Source organism: Oratosquilla oratoria, chromosome 12 (assembly GCF_046742065.1).
Source record: "Oratosquilla oratoria isolate Oo_2021 chromosome 12, ASM4674206v1, whole genome shotgun sequence".
NCBI classification, from domain to species: Eukaryota; Metazoa; Arthropoda; class Malacostraca; order Stomatopoda; family Squillidae; genus Oratosquilla; species Oratosquilla oratoria.
The window spans coordinates 29,397,322-29,410,456 of record NC_134788.1 but is presented as its reverse complement, the minus strand read 5'-3'; the positions used below and the strand labels follow the sequence as shown (position 1 = coordinate 29,410,456).

The 13,135-nt window shown below is 38.6% G+C and overlaps 1 protein-coding gene across 2 annotated transcripts in view; it reads left to right on the top strand.

Moving 5' to 3' along the window:
- The first annotated feature begins 667 nt into the window (after positions 1 to 667).
- LOC143031179 (NIF3-like protein 1) overlaps positions 668 to 13,135 on the top strand; it is a 37,821-nt gene continuing 25,353 nt past the window's right edge. The window contains exon 1 of one of the 2 annotated variants that reach the window (XM_076194706.1): positions 668 to 753. The gene's annotated coding sequence lies outside the window, so the exon portion shown is untranslated. Of the gene's footprint in view, positions 754 to 898; positions 932 to 13,135 lie in introns of those variants that run through there. The other variant, XM_076194707.1, reaches the window with a different exon arrangement.

Below are 13,135 nucleotides of genomic sequence, written 5' to 3'. Positions count from 1 at the left end.
ACAATCTCCTCTTAGTATTCATTCCCAAATGCATTTTTCTTATTACACTTCATAAATTGGATAAAGAATAAAATATCTTGGTTTGCAGTAACTTATTCGAAATCTATTTGTTTTACTACTACATTATATAGTTAACTGTATTAAGATAAACAAAAGTAAATATTACAAAAGACTGAAAATAAACAATGTTCAGAAAAAAATTGTGTGCTTAAATGGAGGAAACAGTGTAAGAAGATATAAAAATATATATGAAAATCTCTAAGTAAAATAAATATGAATATACACTAAGTAATGGCAATCATACAGTAACAAAAGAAGTTGGTGCCGTCATTATAATTGTTAGCATCTAATAGATCTTATGAAAAAATAATTTATTTTTTCTTTTGACAAGGAACAAATCAAGAGAGATAATGTATTAGAAAATTAGCAAATGAAAATTGGACAGAAGAGGTTCAAAAAATGGGCGAAAATGAAAGAATAAGAGAAGAGGAAAACAATAGACTGGTGTCAGAAGATAATACGACCAAAAAGAAAATTAAATGTTGAGAAATGACAACAGATATACATTTCTTATAGAAAGTATACAAAATTCAAGTTAAATTAAATAACATAGAAAATTTGGTGGGATCAGTCAACGAGAGAGAGAGAGAGAGAGAAAGAAAAAAAGACAATGAAAACAAACGAGGAAGAGAAAGCGTCATTGATAAGGTTGTGCTTGCTGATAAACACTTGGGAAGTAGTTTCCGAGTGTAGGTAAGTATTTTAAGTTAATATTAGATATAGTCTAGATGGTAGCTTATTATCATATAATAATGAAACTAAAGGTTTTGCCATATACATGTTGTCTATGACAGTTTCCAAAATTTCCACAACATTTCTAAGAAATTTTGTTTACCAGCTCCAGCTGATTTGCTGTCTTGAGGCTGTGCAGGTATGACTGTCACTGTTTGTATAACTTATTAGTTATTTTTCACCTAACAGTAGTGCATTGTCGGGCTCTGTCGTTTATAAACATAATAAAATGAATTCTTAAGTCTTTTGCGATTTGTGTGTGGGGCTGTTTTACATTTGGTCAGGTTACTCTGGAACCGGCATGACAAAATTGAAAATTACACAAATGTCACGTTTTTCGATAATTAGAGCGCATGAATTATTTTAACATTTCTAGTAAGCTTTTGCGGGAAGTAAATAAAGAAAATAATGCATGGAACTTGCTCCTGGTCCCCCCAACTAACCCCTGGAACTGTTCGTGTTAAGCATTTTTGCTTGACTAGCCGACCTACGGCTACGTTATTGAATATTCATATTGGCGATATCACGCTATCTTTCATATTCATATCGGCGATATCACGCTATTTTATCATATTCATATTGGCGATATCACGCTATTTTTCCACTGTTCTTCAATTAATAGGAGACCCACCTCCAGAACTTTATCCGCCATAAAATCACCGGCAAACTATTTTGTTTTCTCAACAATTGACATTGAATGTCATTTGATATGCTAGACGACAATTATTTTCCTCCAGTATTATAGTATATAAAATCCCGGTATTATTGTAGTTGTGCACACGTACACAATATAGCATTAGGAAATTAAATATAATATGCAATTTTCTTGGGAAAAAAAAAACTTGTTACAAGTAAATTTACTAACGTTACGGTATGGACGCCATGCCAGTCCAGTCACTATCAGATGATGTCTTGTGTTCTCCAACTCCAGGTGACGTTAATAAGCGCTGTTACATAGACAATAGGGCTTCCTTGGATTTTATGAGAAAACGTGGGATTCTGGCATCATCTATTAATTGCCCGAGGTACGATAATAATCAGGCCGTCAGCATCCATGACAATGACAATGACCTGGATGATCTTTAGAATTTGAGGTACCAAATTACTAAACATTGGTTAGGTTATGTAGGTTAGGTTAAGTTAGGTTAGAATAGACTAATTTATCATCCTATTATTTCTTCGACCTCGGCTCCTATCAAAACAAACTTGGAGTATCATTCAACCGCCGCGACTTTGTTCATTAGAAAATAGGCTTTATCAACTTTTTTGTCATTGATTTCCACCAAGAAAATCACATAGTACGTTGATCTATTACAATTTATAAAATCAGTAATTGATTTTCTATTGCTATATCATGTAGGTGTGCACAACTAAAATTTTACCCAAATTCCGTAAGTTCTGGAGAGCTTCAGACTGCAAACCTGCTCCAACGGTCTGAGCAAAGATGGTCCAGTGCCTATATTTTTCTAGAAGTGCACACCTAGTTAAATGTGGTAGAGCGTTTATTCTTTCAGCATTGTAAACATCATGCCTAGGTCGTATACACGAATTATATACAGGTCACCCTTCAGTGACATTGATTCTAGATGCGGAAAGCATCTCTGACACAGATCTAGTGTAGTAGCCACTAGTTCTAGATGCAAGTTAACTTATCCGGCAATTTAATGTCGACTTTAGGATAGTTTGGAGGCTATACCCGTTGCACTGAGAACTGGCCGTTAGGGCGGAGCACTGGGAGTTCCCCTGTGGTGCCACATCTAATTATTTCATAATTTTATTTTACTTTATAATTCTATTTTATGAATTTATAATGTTGCCACATATGATTATATTATAATTTTTGTCACACACCACCACTGAGGTAAAAATCAAAGCAATGTTTTCTATACAAAGGTTTCGTTTCTTCGAGTCTAGACATGGCATATGGAAAAGAGAGAGCGACGTTGCCACTACATCTAATCTCTGGCCCCGCCCCCCCTCACACTGTATTCAGAAAACATTGCATCCACACGCACGTTCTCGCCATGGATGCCCATGTGTGGCAACACCGGGAAATCTACTAGCCCCGCCTTATCGGTCATTTCTCCTTGTGCAGACTATAGTTTACTAACTTTCCGTTGACATGGGTTGAGTAGAGGGGTAGTTTACAAGCAAGTAGCACTAGTGGCTACTAAACTAGCACCATGTCAATAGGACATAAGTTCACACCTACACACACGACTCGGTGGTGTGGTTGATAGTGTACTGGACTGCCAGTACGGTGGTACCGGCAGTACCTGGTTTGAATCCTGCCCAGGGCCAAAATTGTTTTGGTATCGCTGCGCTTCGGGTTGTTACTCTGACTCTCGTGGGCGGGGAGTTGGGTGTGTGTGTGTGTGTGTGTGTGTAAGGTCATAGCATTACCCATAGATTGGTCATACAAGCTCTGAGCTCTTTTCTGGGAGGGAAATAGCTGTTGATCATGAATCCAACACGTGATCCAAAGACCACAGTGAATCACACGGCTTAATAAAATTGGGTACTATTATTCCATTTACAGATTTCTTCACAATAATTTGTTTCTACACAGTGTACTGGAGAGGGCTGTGATAGTCTTTTTTTTCTGTTGTTAAATATAGCTTGAATAGATTACACCTAGAAATTGTGATTTTTGTTGTTTTTGTATGTTGTATATCGTTTTATGACCACATATTTGATGAGAAAATAATGAATTCTTCCTTGATAGTCCCTTCCCCTCTGAAAAAAAAAGCTGAATTTCCGTACCAACACAACTCCCCCTCTCGTGTCCTCTCCTAATTTTATTATTTCTTGTGGAAGAAATCAAAAGTTTTGAGATAAATTCAATATTATCCTGAGATATCCCAAGAGAATGGAAGTTAGCTAACATTATCCCCCATATTCAAAAAAGATGACCAAAAAAGCCAGTGAACTACAGGCCTGTAAGCTGAACCTCAATCGTAGGAAAAAACTTGGAAACTATCATCAGAGATGCAATCGAACATTATTTAGAAAGTAACTGTTTAATAAATGATAGTTAATATGGATTCATGACTACTCTACCCAGATTCTACAACACAGTCATCTCAAATTATGACAAAAGAAAGAATACAAATTTAACCCCTTCCATACTGCGCCGCATACGTAGGCGTCATGAGGAGCAAGTGGATACATGAGGCTGCCATATCGTCTTGATCATATTTATTGTAGTTGCCCCTTCGTAATGACATACTCTCTAAACTGTCTGTAATCACATTTTCTATGGTTATCAAAATTTACGGGTGAAAGAGAGAACGATCGATATAAGCAGTGACTATATTTTATGATGCGAGTATTATTATGACACGTCGTACGGCTGGCATCGGCTGCTGCCCGCGAGATTTAAGGCCCGTACTGAAGAGGTTAATGTATCTGGACTTTGCAAAGGCCTTTGATACCGTCCCACATGTAAGACTACTTGCTAAATTAGCTTCACACTGATTTAGTGTTAGCCTATTAAGCTGGACTAGTAATTGCTTAAAGGATCATAAACAGATTTCTAAATGGCAAAACATCTTGATGGAAAAATGTCATGAGTGGAGTTCCTCAGGGTTCAGTTCTTGGGCCGCTTCTATTCATAGTATTTATAAATTATATAGACCACAGACTGAAATCTATTGTCTACAAATTTGCTGATTATACAAAGCTGTGCAGAATGGCAAATGATCACTTAAACCAATTAGATATTCAAGAATATTTAGATTAACTACAGCAGTGGTCTGAAAAGTGACTAATGAAATTTCACCCAAGTAAATGTAATGTTTTGCATGTGGGTAAAATTAAAAAGTACAATTAAAAGTTATTTGGAAATTCATTAACAAAAGTGGATAGTGAAAAGGATCTCAGTGTAATTGTGTGATTATTGGTAATGATCTCAAATAATCTAAGAAGTTTATTTCCACCTCAGAGAAAACAAACAAGATTTTAGGACTGATTGCATGATCTTCTGATTTTAAAAGTCCATCAGTCATTAATACATACATATATATACCAAGGCTTTTTCCCCCCTTACAAGGGAAGTAACCAAAAAGGAAAAGGCATAAAATCATTTCCACCCATTCCATCCCTGAATACACTCCACACCCCTCCACCCTCCCTCTTACCTGAGCACCTCTTGGATGACGGGTCATCCCTGCACCTTGTCCACTGCCCTGGGTCAGAAGCAGTGTCGCAAGACACAGCACATCCACAGCACATACACAGCAAGGCTGCTTCATTAAATCGGCGACCCACCCCCTCTCCATCTCCCCATTGCATAAAAGGAGAAGACGCGGAGAAATTCCTTGGGACTGCGTCAAATTTTGATCACACATACTACCTCACCCCCCATCCCCCTGCCCATTCCACCTCATGCAATCACAAACATCCATATACAACCATTCTCCATTCACCCCTGTCTTCTGTCCTCTCCCGGCCTTCCTCAACAGACTTTTCCCTCTTACCCAAAGCCTCCTTCACCCCATCCATCCACCTCATCCTAAGATGTCCCCTCATGTTCACTCCCTCCACATCTGCCTTCCATACTTCTTTTACTAGTCTTTCTTCACTCATTCTTTCCATGTGTCCAAACCATCCTAATATTCTTTCATCAACCCTATCTCCCAGCTCCCTTTCCACCACTGTTCTCCTCACCTCCTCATTTCTCACTCTAGCCTAGTAACCCCCATCATACTTCTCAGACACCTCATCTCAAACCTCATCTCTCTTCTCTTATGTTCCATGTTTCTGCCCCATACAGTGCTGTTGGCACAATCACTCCTTGATACAGTCTCCTCTTAGCATCCATTCCCAAATGTCTATTCCTCATTACACTCTTTAATCCACCAATACATTTACTCACTTCTCTCAATCTACATTCTACCTCCACCTTCACTCCACCTTTTCCTGCCACATTTGCACCCAAGTATCTAAAACTATCCACTTCCTCCAGTCGCTCTCCCTTAATGCTCACTTCCAGTCTACTGCCACTTTCACCCCTTGTACATCTCATCACCTTACTTTTACCCACATTTATCTTTAGCTTTCTTCTATCACATACTCTCCCAAACTCTGTCACCAACTTCCTCAATCCCTCCTCTGATCCTGCCACAAGCGCAGTGTCGTCCGCAAACAACAGTTGGCTCACCTCCCACTTTTTTCCATTTCCTTTAACTATCTCCAATCCCTGACCCACTACCCTTGCATTTACCTCTTGCACCACCCCATCCATGTATAAGTTGAACAGCCAGGGCGACATAACGCATCCTTGACGAAGTCCCACCTTTACCTCAAACCACTCACTCTCTCCATTTCTAATCCTGACACAAGCTCTACTACTCTCATAAAAACTCTTGACAGCTCCCAGAAGCTTTCCTCCTATCCCGTATATCTGCATAACCTCCCACAGTGCCTTTCTGTCTACCCTATCATAAGCCTTTTCCAGATCCATAAAAGCCCAAAAAACATCCTTCCCCTTTCCTATAGCTTTCTCACATATCCGTCTTACCACAAAGGTCTGATCTACACAACCTCTACCTGTCCTAAATCCACACTGTTCCTTACCAATTACTCCTTCTGTTCCTCTCCTAATCCTCTCAAATAGATCCTCCCATAAGCCTTCCCAACTACACTTAACAAGCTAATCCCTCTGAAACTACTACATTCACACTTGTCCCCTTTTCCCTTGTAAAGTCATTAATGAGCTATATAAATCGTTAATTTATCCACATTTGGAATATGCTGTCTCCGTATGGTCACCAAAATTCATTAAAGACATTGACACATTGGAAAAGTACAACAGCGAGCCACAAAACTGATTCCAAATATCAGAAATAAATAACATGAAAATCAACTATAACATATAAATCTATTGTCCCTAAAAAAGTGTAGACTCAGGGGTGATTTGATACAGGCCTTTAAAATTCTAAAGGGAATTAACATCAGAAGTGACAAAATTTTCATACTGAATGTGAACCAGACAATAATTAATGGTCTCACACTGTCAGGAAGTAGATTTGATTTGGAAGTGGGTAGAAACAACTTTGCCAACCATGTAGTAAATGAATGGAATAAAGTTCCTGCAGAGGCTGTGTAATGTAGTTCAGTTCAAAGCTTTAAGATTCATTTAGATAAACACCTAAGGAAGATGCTGTAATGCCTGCTATTTATTTTATCTTTATTTTTTCATTTATTATTATCTGTTATTTATGTCTTTTATTATAAATTATCATTATTTATCTTGTTTATTAGTGATCATTATATATTTGTTTTATTTATATACTTTTTTTTTTTTTTTTTCTTATCTGACGAGTTATGGACCAAAAGGCCTGTTGGCATGTTTTTCCTGTGTAATCCTTTGTAATTCTTTGTAATTGTGAGGCATCTTCTCAAACCTAATCCTCATATAAAAGGAGCATTACCTGTTAGTCATACAGACTCGAGTAAAAGAAGATTGTAGCATAGACACAGATGAGGAGCAGGTGTTAAGACTTATTACTATAATGTCATTAATATTATGCAGGTAGTAAAAGAATAATATTTACTATACTCAAGGCTTTCCCAGCCAAATTTATATTTTTGGGATATTCACATATGTTTGGTAGTTACATTTGAAAATAAAACAAGTGATCGTTATGTGATAAATCAAGTAAATTTTTATATTTTTCATATAATTATTCAATGGGAAATGGAGAGAGTGAGTGGATTGAGGTAAAGGTGGAACTGTGTCAGGGTTGTGTCATGTTGCCATGGCTGTCCAATGGACAGTGTATTACAGGAGGTAAAGGTGAGGGTAATGGGCGGGGGATGAGATTATCAAAGAAAACGGAGACAAGTGGGAGTTGAGCCAGTTGTTGTTTGCTGATGATGCTGCACTTGTGGCAGGGTCAGAGGAAGGATTAATATCTATACGATGATGCGAACATAAGCATCATGAGGTGCAAGTGGCTAGATGAAGATGCTGGTGTTGACGTCTTTATTGTATTCATCTTGCAGTAGTAGCTGAAAGACCTCCATATTGTGTGAACTGGCTTGTGATTGCATTTTCTGTAGTTATTAATATAGTCAAGTGAAAGAGAACAAATAGTGATGCTCTGATTTTATATTTTATAATGTGAGTGTTGTGATGTATCAACGAATCATTGTACATCAGTCTGCCACAAACTAGACTCTGTTTTTGAGTTGGTGCATCGAATCTTAGGTCGCGATCCAAACAGTTCCTGCAATCCAGGTTTTAGATCATCTAGTTGCCTTTTTATAGGATCAATTTAATCTCACTGGGGTACGAAAAGGTGGAGTGCAATTAACTAATTTAATTTACGTAACTTACAATATGAATTTTAACTTACAATGAAGTTGGGTGTGAACAACTTACAATATGAATTTTAACTTACAATGAAGTTGGGTGTGAACAACTTACAATATGAATTTTAACTTACAATGAAGTTGGGTGTGAACAACTTACAATATGAATTTTAACATACGATGAAGTTGGGTGTGAACAACTTACAATATGAATTTTAACTTACAATGAAGTTGGGTGTGAACAACTTACAATATGAATTTTAACTTACAATGAAGTTGGGTGTGAACAACTTACAATATGAATTTTAACTTACAATGAAGTTGGGTGTGAACAACTTACAATATGAATTTTAACTTACAATGAAGTTGGGTGTGAACAACTTACAATATGAATTTTAACTTACAATGAAGTTGGGTGTGAACAACTTACAATATGAATTTTAACTTACAATGAAGTTGGGTGTGAACGGAGTGCAAGCACGGGAACCAGAGAGAGCCCAAAGTGCCCGCACGTCTTAACTTATACCACAGCCGTATGACGATGGTGCCAGGCACAGGTGTAATGTATGCCAATATAACCTATTCTATCACTATATACCCAACTCCACAGTATCTCCCCGTTTATTTTTGTGTGGAGAAGGGTCGCAATATATCAACCACTAGTTATCTAACACAAGAAAGAATATAAGTAACAAAAGCGATGACTCTGCTTTGTGTTGTCATCTTGTTTACGTGCCCTCTGACCTCTGAGGGCAGGAGGCCCCGGTATTGTGGTCCTCTGCCATTGGCTTGCAAATCTCCTGCAACTGAACAACCAATTTGAGTTACTCATGTCTACAGTGAAACATCTTATGAACTACATTTTTAGGTAACCCCTTTTTTTTCAATTTTTTTCAATTTACCTAGAAAGCAGGCACTGTGGCCCTAGCTAAGATACGGCTTGGTACCACCCGCATCCTGTGTCATTGATGTGTCACGGAACATGACAAGGCGTCTGATGCTGCACGCAAGAATTTGACTCGTATTGAAGAGGTTAAGGGAGTAAGTGACGGAGTTTGAAAAGGTGTGCGATAGAAAGTTGAAGGTAAACAGGTAACTGCAAGGTGATGAGATGTGCAAGGGTAGAGGATGGCAGCAAATTGGAAGTCTGTATTAAAGGAGAAAGGCTGGAGGAAGTGGATAGCTTTTAGGTATTTGGGATCACATGTGGCAGGAAAGGGAAGAATGGAGGTAAATTGTAGATTGAGAGAAGCAAGTAAATACCTTGGAATATTAAAAAATGTTATGAGAAATAGGCAACTAGAAATGGATGTAAAGAAGAGATTGTATGAAGGGGTGGTTGTGCCAACGGCATTGTATGGGCCAAGACCTGGAATTTAAGAGAAGTTAAGAGGAAATGTTTAAAGTGTTTGGGATGAAATGTCTAAGAAGTATGGCAGGGGTTACTAGGTTGGATAAAGTGAGAAATGAGGAGGAAAGCGGGAGTTGAAAAGGAAATGGCAGATGGGGTTGATGAAAGACTATTGGGATGGTTTGGACACATGGAAAGAATGAGTGATGAAAGATTAGTAAAAGGGGTGGGGAAGGCAGAGGTGGAAGGAGTGAACATGAGGGGATGACAGAGGATGAGATGGATAGATGGGGTAAAGGGGGCATTGAGCAAGAGGGGAATGTCTGTTGGGCAAGAAAGGGAGAAGGCAGGAGATAGGGATGAGTGGAGAATTATTGTGTATGGATGATACTCTTATGCAAGGAAGCGAGTGGGTTGGGGATGGGAGTTAGAGGTTGCTTATGTATGAACGATATTTGGATGCAACACGAAGGGATATCTCCCTGTCTTCTCTTTTTCTGCATGACGGTGCGGAGAAGGGGGTCGCCAATTAAGTGAAGCAGCCTTAATGTGGATGTGGTCTGTCTTGCTGCATTGTGTTTGACCCAGGGTAGTCGGTGGATGCAGGGATGACCTGTCATCCATGAGGAGCTGAGATGGGAGGGGTGAAAAGGGTTGGAATAGGTACGTGCCTCTGACTTGGCTACCCCCCTTATAAGGGGGAAAAGCTCTTGATGTACAGATGGATGCTTTTTGTTAGAATCTTTAGGAAAGACACTAAAGTCCTGAGAAAATAACCTCGGTTATACTTCATGTACAGTTCCATGCATTGTAGACTTTGTGTACTGGAGTGCAGTATTTGTGATGAACCTACAGCAATTGATAACAAATTATATTTTATTTATTTATATATATATGTTTTTATTTATTTATATGTATATTTATTTTGTTTATTTTATTTTATCATTTCCATTTCCATGCATTGTAGACTTTGTGTACTGGAGTGCAGTGTTTGTGATGAACCTACAGCAATTGATAACAAATGATATTTTATTTATTTATATATTTTTATTTCAGGTGAAAAATGTAATCACACATTTGTCAATAACGTAGAAACCACTGTTGGAATAGAAAAGACTGGAAACGGGGAATCTATATATTTCGACTGCAAACTGCAATCCTCTTCAGTAGATACAATTAAGAGAGGGTGTGCTGTTTAAGTAGCACCCTTAACAAAAGAAAGGGGAACATGGGAAGATGTCTCTACCCTTGGCTCACTCCGTATGTGAGGTCAGGAGGCAAATGAGCTTTCAATAGGTTGGAGATGAAGAGTCCGGACATTATGTCCGGGGACCATTGCCCCTTTGAAATATTCATGTTGGGCTGATATTCAATGATCGTAGATTCTACCATTTTTCTCCTGAACTCACATCTGGATGTATAAATAAACTCAGCTTTGTCCCAATCTAAACAATGTTTAAATTGCTTAACATGTTGGAACACAGCTGAGCTCTTCTGGTGGGCAGAAGAACAGACTCAAAGTATTCCATGTACAGATTGGCCAATACAGTAGAGAGATTTGAACCCATGCTACAACCAAATTTTTGTCTGAAAAAAGAATTCTGAAAGGAAAAAACATTTAATGTGACACACAGGCGAATAAGCGCAATGATTTTTGAAATGGGGAGCGGGAATTTGTCCTGAAATGGTTGTAGCTTAGTTTCCAGGAGGAGAATTCTTTTTTCAGACAAAAATTTGGTTGTAGCATGGGTTCAAATCTCTCTCCTGTATTGGCCAATCTGTACATGGAATACTTTGAGTCTGTTCTTCTGCCCACCATTAACCACTTCAATACGGGACTTAAATCTCGCGGGCAGCAGCCAATGCCAGCCATACGACGTAACGAAATAATATTCGCATCATAAAATATAGTCGCCGCTTATATCGATCGTTCTCTCTTTCACCCGCGAATTTTGAAAACCACAGAGAATGGGATTAAGGGCGCATTTGGGAGAATGTAAAAACACAGGGGCCACTTGCTCCTCATGACGCCTACATGTGCGGCACCGTATGGAAGGGGTTAAACCCGTAGACATGGTTTGGTTTAGATACGTAGATGACATTTTCACTCTTTGGGATGAAAATTGGGGTTCATTCGATAACTTCTTTGCTAATTTAAATTCGTTAGCCTCCAACATTAAGTTTAAAGTTGAATGGGAAGAACAAGGTAAGCTACCCTTTTTAGATGTTCTCATTGTTCGTGACGGAGACAAGCTTGCTTTTACCGTCTATAGAAAAGAAACCCATTCTGGTAGTTATCTTCATTTTTTCAGCAGTCACCCAGACAAAGTAAAAAGTAGCGTCGCTTCAGGATTAATCTTTCGAGCTCTTAGAATTTGCAGCCCCCAGTTTCTTGAAGGAGAATTAAACATTATAAAATCTCAACTTAGTAATTTAGCTTACCCGGATTGGTTCTTGGTCAAAGCCCTCAGCCGAGCGAGATCCAATTTTTTCAACACCACCCCCACTTCCTCTAAATTTTCATTGGGCAAGAGCTCTTTAATCGTTCCCTTTTCTGAATCATTCATTCCCTCGACCAAGTTTCTTCCCAAAGACAAATTAAATTTTGATTAATTATTACCCTAACACCATTAATAAAAAGGTGGTAAATGTCCATCAAAGGTTAAAAAAAGAGCAGAGCCAAGGGGGTTATTTGATTCCGTGTAAAGGTTGTGACTTAGTTTACATCGGACAGACTGGAAGGGATTTGAATACCAGGATGATTGAACATAAACATTCCATTAAATATGCACAAGAGAGCTCAGCTGTGTTCCAAGTTTAGATTGGGACAAAGCTGAGCTTATTTATAAATCCAGATGTGAGTTCAGGAGAAAAATGGTAGAATCTACGATCATTGAATATCAGCCCAACATGAATATTTCAAAGGGGCAATGGTCCCCGGACATAATGTCCGGACTCTTCATCTCCAACCTTTTGAAAGCTCATTTGCCTCCTGACCTCACATACGGAGTGAGCCGAGGGTAGAGACATCTTCCCATGTTCCCCTTTCTTTTGTTAACCCCTTCCATACGGTGCCGCACACGTAGGCGTCATGGACTTGGATCTCGGTGGCAGCAGCCAATGCCAGCCGTACGACGTGTCGTAATAATACTCGCATCATAAAATATAGTCACCGCTTATATCGATCGTTCTCTCTTCACCCGTGAATTTTGATAACCATAGAAAATGCGATTACAAAAGAATTAGAAAGAATGTCATTATGGAGGGGCGACTACAATAAATATAATCAAGATGCCGATATGGCAGCCTCGCGAATACACTCGCTCCCCATGACGCCTACGTGTGTGGCACCGTATGGAAGGGGTTAAGGGTGCTACTTAAACAGCACGCCCTCTCTTAATTGTATCTACTGAAGAGGATTGCAGTTTGCAATTGAAATATATAGATTCCCCGTTTCCAGTCTTTTCTACTCAAACAGTGGTTTCTACGTTATATTTTTATTTATTTATATGTATATTCATTTATTTATTTTATTTTATTTATTCATTTATTGCCACTGCCAAGAAAATGAGCGTTAGACCTACTGTTATGGCGTCTTATTCTATGATTTTATTCAGGACAATGTTGTCGCATTTCTTCCATCAGAGGAGAGGACCCCCAAGCAGAAGGGATTCC